At 31.8% G+C, this 23745-nt stretch overlaps 1 long non-coding RNA gene across 1 annotated transcript; it reads left to right on the forward strand.

The window, feature by feature from the left end:
* Positions 1–11699: 11699 nt before the first annotated feature.
* LOC143076258 (uncharacterized) lies at positions 11700–23745 on the forward strand. The gene is made up of 4 exons (XR_012978582.1): positions 11700–11921; positions 18281–18431; positions 20953–21067; positions 23366–23745. It is a non-coding gene; the product is annotated as an uncharacterized LOC143076258 (long non-coding RNA).

Here is a 23745-nt window from a genome sequence, read left to right on the forward strand (position 1 = left end):
CTTAGTGTATTTCTGATATATGATTGTACAGACTCAAAAATATCTTTGTTTTTCTGAAATAGATAGATAGATAGATACTTTATTCTCTAAAAACTAAATACAAGTTTTCAGAGAAACATACACTATAATTACAGATACAATAGTTGAAATGAAAGGTCACCGTCACCAGCCAATGAAAGCAAAATGGATATAGTAGATCTTTCTAATTTTGAAAACAATATTTCTCTTGCTTCGTTGATAAAAGGGCACTTAAGAAATAGTGAATACTATCCTCAACAGGATGACCACAGCTGCTTGCGGGATTGGGTTTAATATTGATAAGGTTTATATCTGCATTTGAATAAATGTACCATATTTCTCAACTGCACTGGTATTAAACTGATAACCGTAACGGGAATTACGACTATCCCAATATTGCGACGGCAGATATATGTAAAATTTTTACAACCATGTTTTCTCAAATGTAGCATGTTTTTGTCAAAAGTTACTCAGCTGCAAGGTTTCTCTATACCATTACATCATATTTGAATCGTAACGGTGCACTGGAATTGTCTAAGCGCTTTGAACATTGCCGTTGAAAAATTTTGCCAACATCTGTTACAGAAGAAGGTTGTCAAAGTTGAGAAAAACGCTTGGTACTTTTATATACTTTGTGGAAAGATAGAAAAGCACTATAATTTTCGTCAGAACTCAAAGACTCGTCACCAGAGAACAATACATAAATTGTAACATTGACAACAAAACATTGATTTCATTTATTATTGTAAGCCTTTGTGAATAAAAATTGTTATAATATAATAGATGAATAATGATTGTTTGATATGTCCCATTGTCTACTGAATATTTTTAAGATCAATAATTTAAAATTTGTATACCAAACTTTTGAAATTTTACTCGGCGTTTATAAATAGCATTGAAAGTACAACATCTTATAAACGATAATCATTGATAAATGTAAATGAGCCACTCTTTCTTAGGTTGAGATGGAATATGTTCGTTATTTGATTTAACTAGTTTAACAATCAAAACCCCTGAAATATCGTCTCATGACAAGAACGAAAAATGGCGAAACAGAACTTCCAACAGCGGACAAGGATTTCTTATTATACAATATTCTTTCAATGGATGTTTTAAATTAGTGTTGTCAAATCGTACACTTTTGCCTAACCGGTTACTCGTATAATCGTTCGACCGATTAACCGGTTAACCGGTAGTCGAATGCCTTATCAATAGTACCCTACACATAGATAAAAGAAGATGTGGTATGACTGTCAATTTGACTACCTTCCATTCAAGTCATACATTTACGTTTTTATAATACGATGAATTGAAGTTTGTCCTTTGGTATTATAAGGCTCATCTATGAAGATTCCTGTCGAAGATTGGCTTTTAATAATCAAATACACAGTATTAACTATGGCGTTTGTACTAACTTCAGATTGTAAAATAAAAAACAAAACACGTCTTGATCTCGTAGAATTGAATATGTCTGAAATCGATGATTCTTTGTTTTCTCTTGTTGTCTCCGAAAATAATCTGCAGTGTTTTAATTTAAATTGATGAATCCTGATACTCGTACCATCAAGTATACATTGATTACATTCACGTTGGTTTTATTTTTACAGTTTTTGGGTTAGCTTTTCGTTTAAAGTATGATAACAAAAGCATGCACGACGGAGATTGCACATTTAAGATGTAGGTCTACACTATATTACTAATAATAGATCAAAAATGAAATAATAAAGTAAATTGTAAAATTTAATCGTATTACTAATTAAAAATTACTGTTAAACAAACATGAAACTAATTATGTTTTCTTAAGATCTTGCCCCAAGGGGCGTATGACATTTGCGCCGATTTTGAAAATATTCATTCTTTCATTTGCGCCGATTTCATTTTTTCATTTGCGCCGATTTATATTTGCTCCTAATTAGATTTACAGGTAAGTTAATACTTGTACATGTACTATGTACTGTACTATACTATTGGTAAAGTCTGGTTATAAATGCTGTTCATTTATGTTAATTTTGATTCATATTGTTCTGAAACTTCATAGTAACATGATAGACATATTGCACACTGAAACGAGTCGAGGAGTCAATTCTTTAATCATCGAGGGCCATACATATCGGATGACAAGTGTCCTGAAACACATTTTACTAATGTACCATAAAATCGTGTACAGCCAGAGTCACCACGGCTTCTATTGTCAAAACACAGAACGAGCATAACCATGCGGTAGATGTCCGAAAGACAGCGGGTACAGTCAATGTAAAGTCTGGAGATGTATCTTGTAGGTCTTCATCCACTACCCGTGGTGAGCAGGGGACAACAGTTATATACAAGTTATGATTGATAATTCATTAAATTTGTACAAGTGGCTTACTGAGGAGGTCCATAATGATAAATGAAAAAGAACATGACTTGGATTGAAAGTTCATTCATTGGCACTCATACCACTTCTTCTAATATCTATTCACCTGTAATTTACCTGTAAAAAAAATCGGTGCAAATGAAAAAAAAAATCGGCGCAAATGAAAGAAAAAATCGGCGCAAATGAAATGCAGATTGGCGCAAATGCAAAACGCCGGCCCCAAGCTGAGAGACAAGTTCAAATTAATTTTATATTTTTGGATTAACAATAGCAATCAATATACTGGACTATTGATCTATCAAATTAATTACCACGACGACACTTTTTAAAGAAAACATAACTATTGAATGATTTCATTACTTTATATCAAATCTATTAAAATTGAAAAAAGTCCGGTTAACCGGTTAGCGTTTTTGGTATTCGTTATTCGGTCGTTCGAACGGTTAACCGGTTAACAATCAAAACCCCTGAAATATCGTCTCATGACAAGAACGAAAAATGGCGAAACAGCGGACAAGGATTTCTTATTATACAATATTCTTTCAATGGATGTTTTAAAAGCAATGTAGAACTTATCAATTAAGACATTTCGTATCCATTTTGAAATATGAAGTTACATGCATGAAGAAGTTTGTCTGACGTATAAAAATTGAAATAAAGCATGACGGGAGTTAAGAGAAAAAAGGCAGTATGGCCATCTTGCGAAATAGAAAAGTCATGATGACTTAATGAAAAACAAGTCAGGATAAATTAATAACTAAGAAATGCAGGACAGAAAAGAGTGTAAAATAAAAAAAAAAGCAGGACTACATTTACATTGAGATATCATTGAAGAGGGGCGTACATCATCTACGCCCCCTCTGAATCTGCCACTGGATATCTAGTTTCGCTGAAAAAGAATGAATTTGCGCAACAACTTAATTACGCCAATTCTTATTTTACATGCGTTATTGTAAAAACTGCAGCATTCATTTGCGCCAATAAAACAACCATTTAATTGCGCAAATATTATAGACTTGTTTTCAGATGTTTGTTCTGAGTGCATTGAGGAGGTCCTTTCCGGTATTGACAGGTACAAGTAAAGGGTCTCCTTAGTGCACTTAGAACAAAATAGTGCACTTAGGACCTGATGGGATGATAGAACTGACACATAAACATAACATAAAATGGAGACTTTCTTAAAGTACTTAATTTCAAATTTTATAATCATATCTTAGTAATTATAGTTATTTAACAGTTGAAGTCAGTATTTTAATGTAACATGTACGTGCAAATAAGTAAATCGTTTCGAGGTAAATATGACACAACTAATAAAATTGAAAATGGAAATGGGGAATGTGTAAAGTTCCATTTATTGGTGCAATTCATATTATAAAAAAGAAAGAAGAATTGGGCGCGATTCAAACCTTTACAATTTGACAAATTACAACTGACCGTTTTGACAAACCAGTAAATTCTTCGCCCGGGGATATGCACCTGACATTAATCTACCTTCAGTAACTTTACAATACCCAGCCGTGTCATTTCCGTATATTGTACATGTAGAAAGCACGTGTGATACATGTATACACCAGAAATATCCATTCAAGTGATTTTTATTTTTAGAAGAACTCCATATCGGGTAACATTAAATATACATACACATAAAATTACAATTGAAAAAAAAAATGTTAATAATAAGTTCAAATGTTGTTTTTATTAAATACACCTACAACATGTAAGTACGTATTCGTAAACTTATGTTGTTACTTTATTTCATATAAATTTTATTTTTCTCGTTGTGTTGCTTGTCCATTAATTGACGTTTACGCTATATTTTTTGTTCGGTATTTGTGAAAACCTGCTCATCTATCAATTTCACAAGAATATAAAATAGTCGTAAGTCATGAACACTGAAGTTTAACTTGTTATCAATTTTTCGTATACGCAAAAAGATAGATTTAAATGAAACACTTTAAAGCTGTTTAAATCATGCAGTGAATTTTCAAAAATATAGTTTTGAAAAACCGGTTATTTTTGTTTAATACTTTTTCTGTCCCTTTTCTTAAAAATTAGGACGCGTGTCACTGGTAAATATAGAACTAGTCAACTATGAATTACAAACAACAAATTTTTGAATCTTTTATCATTTGTTCTGTTAAATCAAAGACATGACTTGTAGATGTATTCTATTATCCGGGATAAATTCTTCACAATGATAAAGACATAAGGGATGATTTAGAAATTGGCATGTTGTGTATACACCTATCTATTGGTGAACACTTATGTTGCCCACTAGCCGTCCTTATGTGATTTTTGTTGTTTGGTTGCGAGTGTATCGTTGTCGTTCAACCCACTATGATCTCCTACAGTTCCAATATATATTTTTCTTAAGACTTTGCTCACAGGAAAGTAATAGAATAGGTTTGGATATACATTTTAAATCCCCAAAATTTTATTTTAAACTATTAATTTTGAAGACGTGAGTTATCTAAACGAAGTCTAAATGGTCACCAAATCACCTGTTTATTGTCTGTTTGGGTTTATTATTTTAAGCATAAAGTTTATAAATCGATTTCTGAACACACATTATACATGTATAGCATTAAGTCAAAGTAAACATTAAACTTATGAATGGCGGAAAAGAAATATCTGAAAACGATAGATGGATGTTGGATGTGTACGGATTGATAGTTTAGTCTTAGTTGCATGATTTTTTTATTAGTAGTTAGTGACTTTGAACTAGCTGTCAGATAACTGCGAATACTCTCAGATTTGTTCATTGTGTCTTTTTGTGTCGGGATGTATAAGTACCGGGCCGCGTTCACTTGTATTTTTGTCCATCTGATGAGTTAAGTCTTTTTCATCTGATTTTTATAGTTCGTTCTTATGTTATACTGTTATTCCACTGTCCCAGGTTAGGTGGAGGGTGGGAATCCCGCTAACATGTTTAACCCCGCCACATAATTTATGTATGTGCCTGTCCCAAGTCAGGAGCCTGTAATTCAGTGGTTGTCATTTGTTTATGTGTTACATATTTGTTTTTCGTTCATTTTTTTTACATAAATAAGGCCGTTAGTTTTCTCGTTTGAATTGTTTTACATTGTCTTATCGGGGCCTTTTATAGCTCACTATGCGGTATGAGCTTTGCTCATTGTTGAAAGCCGTACGGTGACATATAGTTATTAATGTCTGTGTCATTTTGGTCTTTTGTGGATAGTTGTTTCATTGCCAATCATACCACATCTTCTTTTTTATACTATCAGTACACTATTCTATCAACATGTGTTTGGTGTCCATTTTACAATATATTGTTTAAGAATTTAGTGTTTTCTTATTCATTCTGACATCTGTGTCCATGGCTGTTAACAAGAAATTGCGAAGACGTTATGCTTATCTGTTCACCTTTAAAAATGATTTTTCAACAGAATATTATATCTATAAAATTGTTTAATTTTTGTTTTTCTTTGCGAAAACAAAATGGCCCTCAAGCTAAATGTCATCGTCATCGGCATGTATAATAGAAGACGATTAAACACTTTAGAATATACACCACCTGCTGGATCTTTTTACCTGGGCACATATCTCGTTACGTAACAAGTATGAATGTAAAATTCTCGATATGGTACATGTATATTCAGCCGAATATACACGGTATCTCTGGACTGGGATATTTAAGATATTTTGATCTGATAATGAAACATGTAAATATATTTGTGCTTTATGTAAAAAAAAAGAGCATTTAACCATTTTATTTTTAAAACTTCTTTAAAATAAGTTGACTTTGAGCATACATTAGGTGAATATTAGATTAAATTTGGGAAGTCGTGTATATCCCATATAAAAAAAAAATATCAGCTGGGTTTAAGAAGTGCAAATATTAACAAATTAAATTTATTTTTTATTTGTGTTCCTCAATAGTGTTTGCTAAATATATGTTTTCTCGAATGCCGAAAAGTGAAGAGTTTTTAATACGTGTAAATCCCGAATTCACACAAACGACGTTTATAAATGGTCTGTTCAAGAGTTTAGTTACACTTTTCAAAATATTTCAGACACGTAAATAATATAGGTTATTAGTGCTAGCTTCACAAAGAAAATATCCACTGACATGCATAATATCTAATGTCATGGGCCACGCATGGACTGTCTTTTTTATAGGGATGCCCATGTGGCACATCAAAGATAAGATTGATTTAACCCTTGTACTTTAGAATTGCAACAAATCTTAAATTCTGAAAATCACTTGAATACATTAACCTGTTATCTTGTCGACTTTACAGCTTTTTTCCTAATGCTTGTAGAGTAAAATGTTGTTAGGCTTGCTTGCTCTGTTGGTATAAACATGAATTCAAGCTTTGTATATAACATTGACATCTTCAAACAATGTAGAGGCACATTTTAATCTGTATATATTATATTTAAATTTCATTGGATATTATCCCAATTACAATTGTAAAATATACAAACTAAGCAATCAAGCTAACAAAAGTCTCGCTTTACATGCATTGGGAAATTAGCTGTAAAACCAACATACAGATAGCCGTTATATCCTGAGAAGAGATCACGATGAAATTTGAAAGTTAAACAAATCTTATAGTTTTCACGGGAACGAATATTTTGTTTAAACGTTGTAGTGATCAGCTCATCAATGACGTAATTTAAAAAATAAGACGACAAGGTCGAAAATAGTCATAGACGTCTTATAGCAAATAAACTCATCAAAGATACCAGGACTAAATTTTGTATATACGCCAGACGCGCGTTTTGTCTACAAAAGACTCATTAGTGACGCTCAAATCCAAAAAAGTTAAAAAAAGGCCAAATAAAGTACGAAGTTGAAGAGCATTGAGGACCAAAATTCCTAAAGGATTTGCCAAATACAGCTAAGGTAATCTATGCCTGAGGTAGAAAAGCAATTATAGGCAACAATACGGCCTTCAATAACGAGAAAAACATTGCCATATAGTCGTCCGATCATTAAAAGGCCCCGACATAAAAATGTGATTTTTATTAAACAGAGTGAATTCATATAAGCTTACAGAAAAACAAAAAAGTCAGTTATAAATAAAAATACGGATAAACAATTCTTTTTTTTTCAGCTATCTTATGATCAAAAACAAGCTTCTGTCCTAGTTTAGTAGAAATCCAGGATAGTTTAAGAAAGTTATTAGAGTTTCAAACACTTTAACCACAAAGTGAATATTTGTGGTTTGTGGATCGCTATGTCTCGCTTTTGCAACAAAAGTCGCAGGCTCAACAAAAATGTAATAAACTGTTATACTTTGCGAAACATGTGTATCTTCTATGTCAGTATGTGTTGGTAAACAAACTCTATACATTTTTTTACTATTTTAAAATATCTTTATAAAATATTACTAGAAAACTTAAAAAAGTGAACTTACGGAACAAGCAAACGAAATTAAAAGAAACAAAAATAAGTAGAAAATACACTTTTACATAGAAGTAAAAACTATAGCAGACAGAAAAGCAAAATAGATACGGCAGTAATAACTATACCATAAAAAACAAGAACAACATAAAATAACATAATATATACATTTTTAATAAGTATACCAGTGTATTCAAAACGGGTCATGGTTGAACGAACATAAATTTCTATAGATTACAATCAACTGAGTGTGTCGCGTGTCGATAGAACATTAAATAACTTTCTAATTACTTAAGATATGATTATAAAACTTGAAATTATTTATTTCTAAAACGTTAACTTAGATATGCAATGTCCTTTGTGTCATTTTTATCATTCCATCTGGTCCTTAGTGCAATTTTTTGTTCTTTGCACTAAAGGGGTCTTTTGCGGTATTTCTACCGACCCCCAAAAAAAGATTTAAAGGACAAAACGTTATTATATGGATTGTTTTTTTCTTCTTCGGAAAATGTTTCTTTTGGCAAATATTTGAACAAAAATTTCAACTTTTACATATTCAATACATTTTAGGTAAACACCTAGAGTTACAAATATACGACCATACATTTTTGAAAGAAAAAAATGCATTTTCAATATCGTTTATCTTTTTAACTATACTAAAGTTGCGGTTTTGTGACATGAGCATGTAGTTTAAACAATGTCGTCAATAGTGTTTATAGAAAGAAGCTATCAAAAATGATTTCAAGAACCTTATACTACACATACGGAGGTACATGTATGATACCATGACAGGTGAACGTATGATATAACTGTGAAATAGCCATTGTAATTGCCACGTTATTTTATGGATCGTTGATTTTATTACCTTTGGATAATTGGCACGTGCCATCGAACTTAATCTTTATAGACCGAATATTAACGCATACATACGTTACTTTTACAGTTTAGAAGGAGAAGACGAAGAAGAATTATTTATAATAGTGCAATCTGAAAAAACAAATAAATACATATTTTATATCAAATAAGTTTTTTATTCAAATGAAAGAAAGGATAAGCGCATTTACAAAAAGATGTACTAAGACATAAACTCGATGCTGAACTTAAAATTAGGTTATATTGTTTTAATCTATGAGGATCTGGAGGGGGGTCCTTCATTTCTGTATTCTTTAATGTTTAGTAGGCCGGGTTTTTTCTTTATACTTTTTGTCTATTATTATCAATTCTTTATATTCAAGCACCTTATTAATAAATTCTCCATTCTTTATATTTTTTTCCATTTTCTCTATTATTCATAGTTATAGCCGATCATTCTCTTTTCTGTAAAACCTATCGACATCCTTCTCTTTCCGATGGTATGTTATTTATAGTTTTAACACTCTCACTTCACGGCCTTAGAGCAGTTTCAGAAGCTTAGTTCAAACGGAATCATGGTTCCCTGATGCGGCCTGATGAGGATAACGAAATTAACGATATAAATTATCTGACATATAAAATACTTGTATTTTGCGTTGATCGTTCCAGATGAAGTAAAATCCAGAAACGTGATTTGGACGTATGAAATTTATAAGATGTTGTTGTCACTCTTTTGTTAGTGTTACGTCCAAAATTTGCAATTACTTTTTTCAAAGAATAAGTAGATAAATACATAAATTAACACCAGAAAAAAAAAAAAATCAGAAACAGTTATTGGCGAATAATTTATTTCTACAACAAAACAAGCTAACAAAACTGTATAATATATAATTTATTCTCTTATACCTTAAACAAAGACCAAAAGAAATAAAAAGCCAACGAATGATTTTATGTTTAATAATTCAAAATAATATACATTTTTTATTCTAGCATTTATAATACAATGTATCATCCACATAAAGGGGCGTAACTCCTAATATCATTCTAAAACACTAAACGGATCTTAACACGATCTGAAAGTTTTGAATGTTACTTTTTATGATTGGTCTTAATTTGTCCAAAACAGTCTTAACAGACTTGATTGAACGCTAGAGCCTTCCATCTTGATTAACTTGACATGACTGAACAGACTTGACATAACATATCTGAACAGTGTCTTAAAATCTGAAAAGTCTCAACGTATTTCTCTAGCGGTAAATTAAGTCGATCAAGACTTGATCAGACCAAAATGACCGTTTCAGACTTTAATCTGGCTACTAGTGTTATCTCCCTTGATAGTGGAATAAATGCAACTACAAAAATATGTTGGTCTTGAAATATATTTTTTTTTATCACTGTTTATATTTATCTCTAGTAGAATCACAAAAATGGAATTTTGTATACATGTGTAACTTATTTGAATTTCAAATTCATAGATGCATATATTATAGTGCTGGACTAATTGATTTACTGGTAATGTTTCTATAATTATTAATTTGTAAGCTTAATTACTTTCACACATCTTATGTTTTCTTTACTTTAATACTTTTAAAAAATGAAGGTAACTCCAACTTATGAAATAGATTACTGTTACATAAGTTTAGAGTTTTATATGTACTCTATACTTTGTCAATAAATGTAAATTAATTTGAATGTATATTAATTTTTGAAGTTTCTATTTAAAGTGCAGTATAAAACTGCTATGCTTTCACAAATGTCAAAAATGTCTGATTCAACATGCATTTTAAAAGTGGTGAATGTTTAAATAACTTGATCCCTCACCCAAATTAAGGAAGAAAAAATATCATATCAGGGATTATATGTGTATTGACTAGATAGCAATTTATTTGTTTAAATTGTACACTTTAAAAATATTCCATACTGTTTTTTATAATGTAAAAGATTTCTCGATTTTCCTAAAGAGTTGATGAGTTGTCTGTGTTTGTCAAACAATGGGGAAAATTTAAACTAAAACATGTAAAAAGCTTAAATTTATCTTTATTTAGTTATTATAATTTTTGGTATTAAATATTAGGTATATTTTAAGTAGTTTATTTATTAACTCTGGAAAAAAGGTTAATGTAAAATTTTGAGTGTCCCCATTCTTATGGGAATTTTATTCCAATCAATGTAGGAAAACAGTTACAGAAAAAAAGGCAAAGTAAATAAAGTTGCAATAATTGACAGATATGGGTCCAGGATATTAATAAAAGTGTGAGAAGACTTGTAAAAAGAAAAGGTACCGTGGGAATGTGGTAAACCCCCCCCCTTTACCCATAAAATTTGCTTCAGAACTGATTTCAAATTTTTAATTATCTTTTTAACTTTATTTATAATGAATAAATTTATGGTCTTTAATATACATAGTGTCTTAGATGGATTTAGTAGGCTGTTTTTTGTCTGCTATTTGGACAGGTTGTTGTCTCTTTGACAATTGTTTCCCACTTCCATTCTAAATTTGATGTATGTTATGAAAACTTATTGACTGACAGTAAAATATTATTTCAGAGGCGGATTTACACCTCCCCCCCCCCTCCCTTTTTGGGGAGAAAATTTGGTTGCTTATATAGGGAATCACTGAAGCGTGACTGGGGCAGCCCCCTCTTAGGCAGTCAGTGGTCCCCCACTTATGAAAATTTCTGGATCTGCCCCGTATTTGAAAGCTAAATGTGTGGTAAATGATTGCTAATTAGACAAGGCTGGTTTATTTCTCATTGAATTAAAGTTAAACATTTATCTTTATATATTATTTTACAAAATGAAATCACAGTCATAATCTGTGATTATGGTAACTTAAATATAACAGTCCCTTGGTCATTAAAATAATTGAAATTATAGTTAAATAAGTTATTATTATTTATATTAACAGAGACATATATACACATATATGTCATATATGTGTATATATGTCTCTGATATTAATTTTATAAATTAAAGGGTTGTAAGGGTTGTCCATGTGGAGGTGCTCCTATGTAAAGGATGCTTATAAACAAAATAATTTGTTATATGTTCCAAGAATTTGTATAGTATATAGGATATTAAAAGAATGGGGATACATTTTTTTTACATAGAGAAATGCTTTGAACATCAGCCAATATCCGCCAATCTCTATTCCGGATTCGGATTTTTTAAAACGCTTGAAAGATACAGATTATGACGCGTTTTGAATAGAAGGACGCCGCCGATAATTTGTCAACAACAATAGTACTTGTTTTAGCCAATTTAACAAGACAACCAATACCAAGGAGCTATGAATATTAATAAATACTCGAGGATATACTACAGGTAACTCAAACAAATGATTTAATAGTGCAGGAATAAACAGAAATCTGCAATGACTGAATGTTTTCATCTTCGAGTTTGGTATATTTTTTTTATAGTGATGTAGTGTCCGTTCGACATGTTTCACGTTCGCCCAAGTACCTGTGGCTGTTCGCCCATGATCGATTCGCCCTGATTTTTATACCCCCGCTTTGAAAAAAGGGGGTATACTGTTTTACCTCTGTCTGTCCTTCCGTCTGTCTGTCAGTCAGTCCGTCCGTCCGTCCCATGAATATTTTTCGTCACATTTTTCTCAGGAACTACACTACCAGGATTTCTGAAATTTGGTTTCAGGCTTGATATAAGTCAGCTGTACTGTGTGATGCGTTTTCAGATTCATCACTTAACAACTTCCTGTTTACCGAACACTTGTTTGATTTTACACATGATAGCCAAGTTGAAAAATTTCGTCACATTTTTCTCAGGAACTACAATACAAGGATTTCTGAAATTTGGTTTACGGGTTAATATAAGTCAGCTATACTGTGTGATGCGTTTTCAGATTCATCACTCGACAACTTCCTGTTTACTGAACACTTGCATATTTTTACACAATTAATATTATCCACTTGCGGGGGGGGGGGGGGGAGGGTATCGTCAGTGAGCAGTAGCTTGCAGTTTCACTTGTTTTTTATATGTTGTCTACTTGCATAATGTTTATTATTTGAACAGAGTATGGCAAAGAATGTTGAAAAATTTGGCGAATACATGTATGTGTATTGCTGCAAATGAAAAATTATTATCCCTTTAATTTTGTTTAAGTACTTATCGTTATTGATATTTGTTTACTGTTACAATTCATGCAGTATTATAACAGAGACATATATAATAATTAAACTGTCTATTTGTTGTCTCTTTGACATCATTCCACATTTCTATTCTCAATTTTATCAAAATACTTTTCATGTTTTACAATTCGTATATGTTACAGTAAATACATGTAGGTGAAATTAGGAATTATGTGTAATTACTAAAATTTAGGAATTACATGTAATCCCCGATGTACTTAGTAAATACAAGTAATTCCTGAAACGGCCCAGTTATTACCAGTAATTACTAATTTTAAAATGAATTTTGACACCTATTTAATAACTGTTAAAACAATGTAAGCTGATCAAAAGTTATGGTAATTCTAGCTATAGAAGATCAGTGAGTACTCTTAAAAAGTGATTAGCCTAAAATGTACCTTTTTTGTTATAAGAGCATTAGCTACGAGCTGTTAAATAAATTAAATATGATTTTTTTGTTTGTTAAATTATTAATGAAAATTATATAGTGAAATTATAATTCACTTTTAGCAGTCAATCTGGTTCTATTTTACTGAAATAAGCAGAGAAACATGGTTGATGATTTTTGCACTTGCAAGTGACTAATTGGACCTCATTGAATATGTATTCATGTGAACTTCAATTCAACACCTAGCTGGAGATAGGTTACTGATGTATTCATATTTAAAATTGTAAGGGTTTCGCAGAATCCAGTATCTCGCCTACTTTAGCTGTTAGTCGCAGGCTCAACAAAAATGGGGGGGGGGGATATCAAATCTTTTGACTAGTGCTGTAAGAAGCTCCTGTCCAAATTTGGTTAAAATCCAGGATGGTTTATGAAATCTAATAAATGTCTAAAAAAACTTTAACCGCAGACTCAGTGTATGTAATGTTAACTGGGGAAAAAAACAAGTCCATTTATAAGGAAATACGAAAAGGGATTTCGAAAAAGGGATTTTTTTTACAAACTTTATTTCTGGAAATTATTTTATGATCATAAACAAGCTTCTGTCCAAGTTTGGTAGAAATCCAGGATATTCTGAGAAAGTTATAAAATTTAAAAAACTTTAACTACAATGTGAATGTAATGTTAACTGGCATATCATACCTTGATCTTTTCCTCAATATTGACGTAGATGGACGACTTCACACGAAAATCTATGATAAACGGGACGATTTCAACTTCCCAATTATCAATTTCCCATTTCTCAGCAGTAACATACCCTCTGCCCCTTCGTATGGTGTTTACATATCACAATTGATACGTTATTCACGTGCTTGTTCACACTATACGGACTTCATATACAGGAGTGTGCTCCTTACGCAGAAACTGCTCCAACAAAGTTATGAGGAGGACAGATTAAAATTGACACTCCGTAAATTTTATGGACACCATCACGATTTGGTGGATCCATACGATGTTTCGTTGACCAAACTAGCTAAGGACATTTTTACCACATGGTAGATTGTGTTTTGTCATAATGTCGTCTAATCTTTTAATTACCAAACGTGACTTATTCCCGATTGTGACTGTTTTGCCGAGTGTGAACTCGCATTACTATAAGACGTGGTACGGTACTTATACATCCCATATTCATGTATTTAGTTTAAATGTTTAATGTTATATTTGTAATTCTCATCGGATTTTGTCAAATGTGTTGACGTCTTTTCTATTATATTTCTGTGTTATGGTAAAGAAAATTAATCACCGCCTTCATTTATCAGATTTGATTTCGTTCAAAGTAATCAGTACGATATTTTACGTTTGAAGTTAGATTCATAACAAACCTGACATAGTTTTATAATATAGTTAATTGCTACCTCAGTTTTATATTAATAAGAATTAAAATGTGCTTTGTTATTAAATGCAATATCAGTATTTAGTTCAAATATATCATCTTAAATTAATCCTAATTCTAATGACGTCATTTTTTCGTCATTTTTCATTTTTTGATGCTCTGTTTTACTAATTCTAATGACGTCATTTTTTCGTCATTTTTCAGTTTCAAATAGGACGTCACTTGGCGTAGAGGTTTAAACGTATTCGGATGTGTCTACTTTTGTGTTTCAAATGTCTGGTTATGTAAATGTATTTCAGTTGTTTCCTGTAATTAGTTAATACTTCAGCTTTATCATGTACATCTTTTGAATATTCATTTTATTAAATTTACTGTTTGCAAAAGTATATATTACTCTAAATTATAGGGATTTTCTGGTAACTTAACGGAAAACCCTTGCCGTTTTTGGCACAACCTTTTTGATCTTTTGGTCCTCGATGCTGTTCAACTTTGTACTCGTTTCGGCTTTCAAACTTTTGTATCTGTGCGTCACACATAGGTCTTGTGTGGACAAAATACACTTCTGGCGTATTAAAGTTTTGAACTTGTTGCCTTTTGTTGGCTGTTGTTCGTGTGATTCTTTGTCTATTGTGTTCTCCAATTTATTTATATTGTAGTCCTGTGTTGTCATTTTGATGTTATATTTCACATGGCCATAAAAGTGCGAGGTTTGGCATGCCACAAAACCAGGTTCAACCCACCATTTTTTCCTTTAAAAATGCCCTGTACCAAGTCAGGAATATGGTCATTTTTATATTATAGTTCGTTTCTGTGTGTATTACATTATAACGTTGTGTCGTTTGTTTTCTCTTATTTTTGAGTGTAAATTCACATTGCGATAAGACGTGTCACGGTACTTGTCTATCCCAAATTCATGTATTTGGTTTTGATGTTATATATATATGTTATATTTGTTATTCTCGTGGGATTTTGTCTATATGTGTTACATTTTAGTGTTATGTCGTTGTTCTCCTCTTATATTTAATGCGTTTCCCTCGGTTTTAGTTTGTTATCCCGATTTTGTTTTTTGTCCATGGATTTATGAGTTTTGAACAGCGGTATACTACTGTTGCCTTTATTTATAAGTCCATTTATAAGTAAAGTACGGAAAAACTTGATTTTATTTTCACAAAATTTACTTCTTGAAAATTATCTCATAATTATAGTCAAGCTTCTGTTCACGTTTGGTAGAAATCCAGGATAATTTAAGAAAGTTATCAAAATTTAAAGAACTTTAACCACATAGTGAATACTTGTGGATGATGCTGACGACAGAATAGCTTGCTGTGTCTCGCTTTTGCGACAAAGGTCGCAGGCTCGACAAAAAGAAACATAATCATAATGACAACATTGAAAGAAAATCAAAAGGAATGGCTTTTTTAATCCACAAAAGATCATTCTTATACAGATATAAACGATAATAAAATTTTGTTGCAGGTATATAAGCTGGAGTCTGGAGGTCTTGAAAAACTCATAAAAAAAGAGAAACACAAAAATATGAAATGTGACTCTTAACACCATCAAATTGTATAAATTTGTTTGTGAAGAATGTCAGCTTTATCACAACAGTTTGACAAAAGAAGTTGTAAATAAAACTATTTTGTAAAAGGAATTTGACTTATGTCATTGGGCAACTTTACAAATGTATATGCAACAACAACAACAAACAACAAATATTTTATTTGCCAACCACGGCGCCCAAAATGAGCAGAACAATTACAATGTAATTTTCAAACATAATGTAAAGTAAATTAAAAATAGGTTAAAAAGGACATAATCAGATAATATGAGTGATTTTGATTTTATTAATTAATATAAAATATTAAAGCAAATGAAGTCAGCAGAGTATGCCTGATGAAGATTGCAATATAAAGAAATTATGAGATTTTAAGAATTATTCAACCAAATTTGGCATTATCAAATGTTTATCATCAAAAAGAGCTGGCAAAGTTGTCTATAAACTTCTCACAAATGTATATCTTAATTTTGGATTGATATCATTGCCTGCCTGCTGCAAATGATATTAAGGGAGTTTCAATACTTTTAAAACAACCATTTTTCAGTTTCAATTCACAACCACTAAAGGTGTGCCTTATATTCATTAAATAAATCCTTAATTAAGTCAGCCCTAAAATATCTACCCTTTTACTTTCTTATTTTGTGTCTTGGATTATATCTTTAATTTTAAATTAAAAATATCAAGTCAGTAAATAGCTGTAAAAATGACAAAGAAAATCAGTGAATACTAGTAATCACTGAAACAACTAGTAAATACATGTAATTACTAAATTAGCTAGTAATTACAGGTATTTACTGTAACATATACATTGTATGTACATCATTGTTTTTACTCATTTTTGACTAGTTTATCAAAACAAAACATAATTTACAGTCTCACTATATTATAAATTAGCGACAAGACGAATATTTGTTTATGATTCAAACCGATACTACATAGTACAAAAAAAACTACATTGTACATGTTGTACTACATGTATCTTATCTATGATTAACTCAAAGTCATATATATAGCTAGATAACAAAACACTTGCAGTTTAATATCACATACATTTGTACATGACACAGGACAATCACTGACAAGTTTCAAGACTTGCTAGCAGTAACTGAAAGCCAGCACAAATGCCTAATCTGTCGTACACTCTTATTCTGCAGGTGGCTGTACCTCACTTTTTACATTAGATACCATTTAACGTCATACAATGTATCAGAAAACACATGACAAGTTGCATATCAAGTGTAAAATTTGTTTCAGTTCAGACTATTTTATTTTAGCAGAAACTGATCTGGAATTATGGTCCAAAACAAGCATTTTTCATGTTTCATGGCAATAAATTGTGTACATGGTGTATGTGTAGGATCTCTATAAATTGTACCACTTTGTACATGTAGCATTGTAGGTTCCATACCTCAAAAGGAAGGTTTGGATTACTTTTTGGGGTAATGGACTAAACCTTTTTATAATTATGGGTATTTAAAAAACAAGTATCTGGTATCCGAACATTAAACCCTTGAATAATATACATGTACATTGTGCATCATTTGTGTATGTTCATACATCTGAACGAATATATACATGTAGATACATGTATAAGAAGATATGGTATTATTTCCCTTCACCCAACTTGACCCAAGATCAATAGACATATTATAAAACTACAGGTCACAGTAAATCCTTCAACAATTAGCAAATCCCATACAGTGTACCTTTCTATGGATCTCTATGAAATTGAGCCTCAATTGCAAGGTTCGATACCAAAGTGGTAAAAATATAAGATCAAAGGGGTTTATTATAGAAGTTTAAGGGAAAATTGTATAAAAATCAATTTCAAATGGTAACAACTTGAAAACTAATTTAATAATGACAGTTACTATTGTAAGACAACAATCATGACCTGATGACAATGAATGGAATGACCTGCTTTTAGTTATTGTGCCAAATTTAATAAAACTTTGCCTCAATCATTTAAAGGGTATCTAATGCTATTAATTGTGATTTTCAAAACAACAGTGAAGACAGGTGAGCGACACAGGCTCGACACAGGCTCATGATATTTGATACTTGTAGATAATTACATGTAGTACAATTCCAAGTCTAATACAAATAGAAAGAAATTCATGGATATTATAAGCTAATTGTTTGCAAAACTCTTTGAATAGTATTGTGTCCACATGCTAAATACTGTTTTCACCCTTTCAGCAATATAACAAGGAATGGACAGAGGAGTTGACTATTGATTATGACTGATACTGGTAATACTGGAATGAAGTAACCTACATGCAGTGTCCAATGACTCCATGCCTGACAGTCCATTTTTACATGTACATAAAATGTATGTTGACAGCCAATGGTAAGTATTAATCTTCATAATACATGTATATACAATGATTGTATGTGCATCTCTGAGACTTACATTTCACTGTTGTGTGGCTTCATTACTGACCAGAGACTGATAAGAATTAGATTATCCTTTATTTTATCTTCAAATATTATGTACTAGTAACTACATATATGTACTCAATGACTTGCATTCATTTAACTTGTAATAATTATGATGCAGCATCCAACAAAAAGTATGTATTTTTTAGCTCACCTGGCCCAAAGAGCCAAATGAGCTTTTCTCATCACTTGGCGTCCGTCGTCTGTAAACTTTTACAGAAATCTTCTCCTCTGAAACTACTGGGCCAAATTTCACCAAACTTGGCCACAATTATCATTCGGGTATATAGTTTAAAAAATGTGTCCAATGACCCAGCCAACCAACTAAGATGGCCGCCATGGCTAAAAATAGAACATAGGGGTAAAATGTAGATTTTGGCTTATATCTCTGAATCCGAAGCCTTTAGAGCAAATCTGACATGAAGTAAATGTGTTTATAAGGTCAAGATCTATCTGCCCTGAAATTTTCAGATGAATCGGACAACTGGTTGTTTGATTGCTTCCCCTAATTGGTAATTTTGAGGAAATTTTGCCGTTTTTATACGACAGCAAAAATTGAAAAAATTTTGGGTGTAATGTATATTAGTATCACAATGGCGTCGTCTTCTTTGTCATCGTCCGAAGACATTTGGTTTTTGCACTCTAACTTTAGTAAAAGTTAATAGAAATCTATGAAATTTAAACACAAGGTTTATGACCATAAAAGGAAGTTTTGGATTGATTTGGGTGTTTTGGTCCCAACAGTTTACGAATTAGGGGCCAAAATAAGCATTTTTCTTAGATTTCGCTCAATAACTTTAGTATAAGGCCAAATAAAATAATATGTGGGTTTCCTGTTTCATCTTTGAAAAAAATAGGGTAGGTAGGTAGGGATTTTTTTTTATTTTACCATTTTTTTTTACATTGAGTCTATGGGAGAGAAATCCTGACTTTAACAGTGCTTATTGAAAAATGACCAAAAAAAACTTTAGGGTAGGCTATTTCTAAAATGTTCTAAGCTTAAAGTCATAAGAAACGAGTGACCGGTGAAAAATAATGTTCTTCCAATTCTTGTACCAATGCATACAAACATCATAAACTTAGTCTTCTGTGCACGTAATTTATCATATTTTTGTGTAAATTTCGTATGATCGTCAATTTTTTTTTCAATCGGTCAGTGTTGTTGTGAGAATATGGCAGGTAATTAAAGTTCGTGTTTTGAAGCCGAGGTTTCACGATGTTCACCTGTTTGTCAACAATCGACAAAAAATAAACAAAAAAGCATGGAACGAGAGCATGTGTTTAACATGTAAATTCAGATCATAGTTTATTTTAAGGACATTCATGCGTATTGTGACCACCGGATTTTTACGAGATGGGTCACATTGAGGTCACTTTGCATACGGAGAATATATCGGGGGAATTGCTTGCTGGAAGGAAGCAATAAAAATAAAGTACACTTCTTCTAAATATGAATAAATTAAAGAATTTTCTTTAGAAAAAAGTATATGTACATAAGTTTTATAATGAAAACTATCCATTGAGTTATTAAAATCATATGCATTAATTTTTTTTTATTTGAGGTTTCTTATGACTTTAAAATATAGGGTAGGTAGGGAAACAGGAAACACACATGCTTTTTTATTTGGCCTAATTATATAAGAAAACAGAAATCTATGAAATTTTAACATAAGGACTATATGACCACAAAAGAAAGGTTGGAATTGATTTTGGGAGTTTTGGTCCCAACGAATTAGGATTTCCAGTAATACATATTTTTGGTACAGTCTCAGAAATAGTACCTATCAGTCTATGCAAAAGTAAAGGTGTACATTTTTTTGTATATGAATAGAATTTAATTGTTGCAGATTAAACATTTTTAGAAATTTAATTTTAAAAATAAGGAGATGTGGTAGGATTACCAATAAGAAAACCATCATGGTCATCCACATTCAAAATGAAGGGGAAATAACCACTTTTAGGCCACTTTTATTCTGACCTTCAACAATGAACAGAAAAATACTGCTTAGTCAGCTGTTTATGATCCTGACAACAGTTCAATCTATAAAACTAGTAATAGTCATTTTGCTAGTGATGTTCATAGTGACACTTATTGGTTATAAAAAAAATTAATTGTTTTCTCTGTTGCCACTAGCTGTTGCAGTCTGTGCCAACCTGTTTTAGTGTCTGTCTAACTGAAAGAGAAATTTGATTCTTTTTCTCTTGTTATTACAAATGTATGTCAACCGAAAAATCAAAAAATTTCTATCTGACCGAATTATCTGATTCACTGCTTTTGGCGAATATTTTTTACAATAGTTGCCTGTGTGAATTTGATTTACATTGTATATCTAAATGAATTTTCATTTGTATTGCCTTTTTTTTTTATTTGGAAAACATTATTCAGGTTCAGGGCTTATATATATAATAATTAATGGAATTTAAATTTTCAGAATTGCACATTTGTTGCTCCCAAGATGTAAGAGGATTTGAAGTTATACAATGAAATGAATGAATTGATTAGAAATACATGTAGATGAGACCCTATAGCTACAGAACATGTAACTGGTATGTATTGGTTATGTGGTATTTGTAGTCAAAATGGTAATTTTTTGGTATGACAAAAATGCTGAAATCTGAAAATTTAAAAAAGAGTCTTGAAACACAAACTGACAAAATAAAAAAAAACATTTTCAATCAACAGATCTGATCAAGGGAAAAAATAATCTGCTATATATACATATATGGAATAGGCATGTAGTTACATTTATCATATGTTTAGTAGTAAATACAGTAGTTTTTTGCATATTTGATAAATAGTCTGCTGTTTAATCAATATCGCATACCCTTTATCGCACCCCTACTTTTTTTTTTTTTTTTACATAAAGTCAGTTTTTATTTATGTAAGCTCAAGAAAATTTTTCCTTAAAGCTGGGGTCACACATTCACGATTTTTACTGCCGTCCTTGACAGGACCATTCCCGATTAAAATTTGTCAAAAGTCTGATCAAGATCCTGTGAATCGTGGATGGAAATTCGATTTGTATCTTTCGCCAGGTAAAATTCGACCGAGTCTGTCACGACTACGTCCCGATTCTACCGAATGTAATCCGACAGAGATCAGATAGTGACAAGACAGTGAACCGACGCTGACGGAAGTTATCCGTTCGAAAACTGTCGGCATAATCGGGATGATCAGGTACTGTCGGAACGTGATCCTATCACGGTCCGCTCTATCGCAATGCAAACGGCTTTGACTGGTCTCAGTCGTATTGTATTCTGTTATTGTCGGGACTTCTCCAGATCATTCCCGTTTCACAGGACACCGTCCCGAATACACAGACCATTGTTAGGAATTCGATCCGATACAGCAGAATCTGTCACGACATAGGCACGATTGTAATCCGACTAGACAAAATCGGCTGAGTTTCCCCGAATGTTACGGGACGCACCTAACTGTCGGGGTGCTTTGCCGAACTATTCGGACCCTTCCCGACCAGTAGGAATTTGTTACGAACTAAAACGACTGCGTTCAGACAATAATAGGACATTCCAGATAATTGAGGATACTAATCCGACTTTTTCACTTTTCGTGTCGTATCGCTGTCTGATCTCAAACGGGAGCAATAATCGGCAATGTGTGAACCCCGCATAAAATAGGTCCAAAAGAACGGTCATTCGGGCTTGACGCAATTTATTGAATGACGTCATTGTGTGGGATGATTGCCAATGAGACAACTATCCACAAAAGACCAAAATGACACAGACATTAACAACTATAGGTCACCGTACGGCCTTCAACAATGAGCAAAGCCTACCGCATAGTCAGCTATAAAAGGCCCTAATAAGACAATGTAAAACAATTCAAACGAGAAAACTAACAGCCTTATTTATGTAAAAAAAAATGAACGAAAAACAAATATATATGCAACACATAAACAAACGACTTTTATTCAGTTTGTTAGTTAATCGACCTGGTTTACACATCAATAACCTCTAGAAAAAAATGTGTTTAATCCTATAATATACCCATGTGTTATGCTTGTAGTTTTAGGAAATTAGAATATCAAAATAGCTTGACTAAGATTAAAAAAATTACTGATATCATAAATTAGGTATTTTTTGTCTTGTCTGCAACTGGTTGAATGGTCATAATGGTGTAGTACATGTCTGTCTGGGCATGGTTCATCTTACCATGACCTGATATTCATTATGATGGTTCATTGGTCAATATTAAGTTTCATATTTTAGTCTGTTTGTTGTATACTGTATATAATCAATTAAGATATTGATCAGCTATATTTGGTGTAAGCAATGATTGTAAGAGGCTAAGACATGTAAGAAGGGGGCTTGAAAATAATGAGTTGTGTTATTATAGGCACTAAGTATACTTACATATACAGGTTATGTGTAGTACACCTACATGAATAGAGTTTGTTTTCATTTAAGAAGTTTATTATAAAAATTTAACATGGTATGATTGCCAATGAGACAACTATTCACTAGAGTCCAAATGACTGAATACTGCTAACTATAAATGATCATATGTACAGCTTTCACCAATAAGAAAACTGATACAGAATAGCGAACTATAAAATGTCCTGAAACAGGGATTGTAAAAACCTGTGTTTTATGAGTATTGCCCACCCCGGTGGGAAATACTGGGAAAACCCTGGTTTTACTGTCAAGGTTTTACTGGGTAAATCACCATAAAATCACCAATTGATCATGTCAGGGCTTAAAATACAATACAGTTTTCTTCTAATTATAAGTTTGGTAAATTATTGGAGATTAAATTGATGTTATCTTTTTTGCTGGACTACAATACAGAAATAAACATTACATGCTGATTTTATTGTATTACAGGAACTGTAGGAAGTATTCCAAGAGTATGATTGCTAAGTATGCATTACAGGATTTTATCATTGGAGCAACATCCAAGGATAATAAGTGGAAAAGTATGAAGGAATCCTTGGGTACAAATATCAATTATATGCAGAAGTGGACTCTTAAACATTATTAACAGACATGGTAGTCAAGAAATTTATACCATTACCAACTGGAATTAACTATTGTGTATATTTTTTCAACCATAAGTACTTTCAGAATACAATACAATTCAAATTCAGATTATTGTGTCAACATACAAAAATGTACAAGTTACATTTAAAAAAAAATGAAAATGCATATATATCATGTATATGTTTTTAAAATAAATTTTATATAAAAAAATGAAATAACAAGAA

This window comes from Mytilus galloprovincialis, chromosome 5 (assembly GCF_965363235.1).
Source record: "Mytilus galloprovincialis chromosome 5, xbMytGall1.hap1.1, whole genome shotgun sequence".
Taxonomy (NCBI): domain Eukaryota; kingdom Metazoa; phylum Mollusca; class Bivalvia; order Mytilida; family Mytilidae; genus Mytilus; species Mytilus galloprovincialis.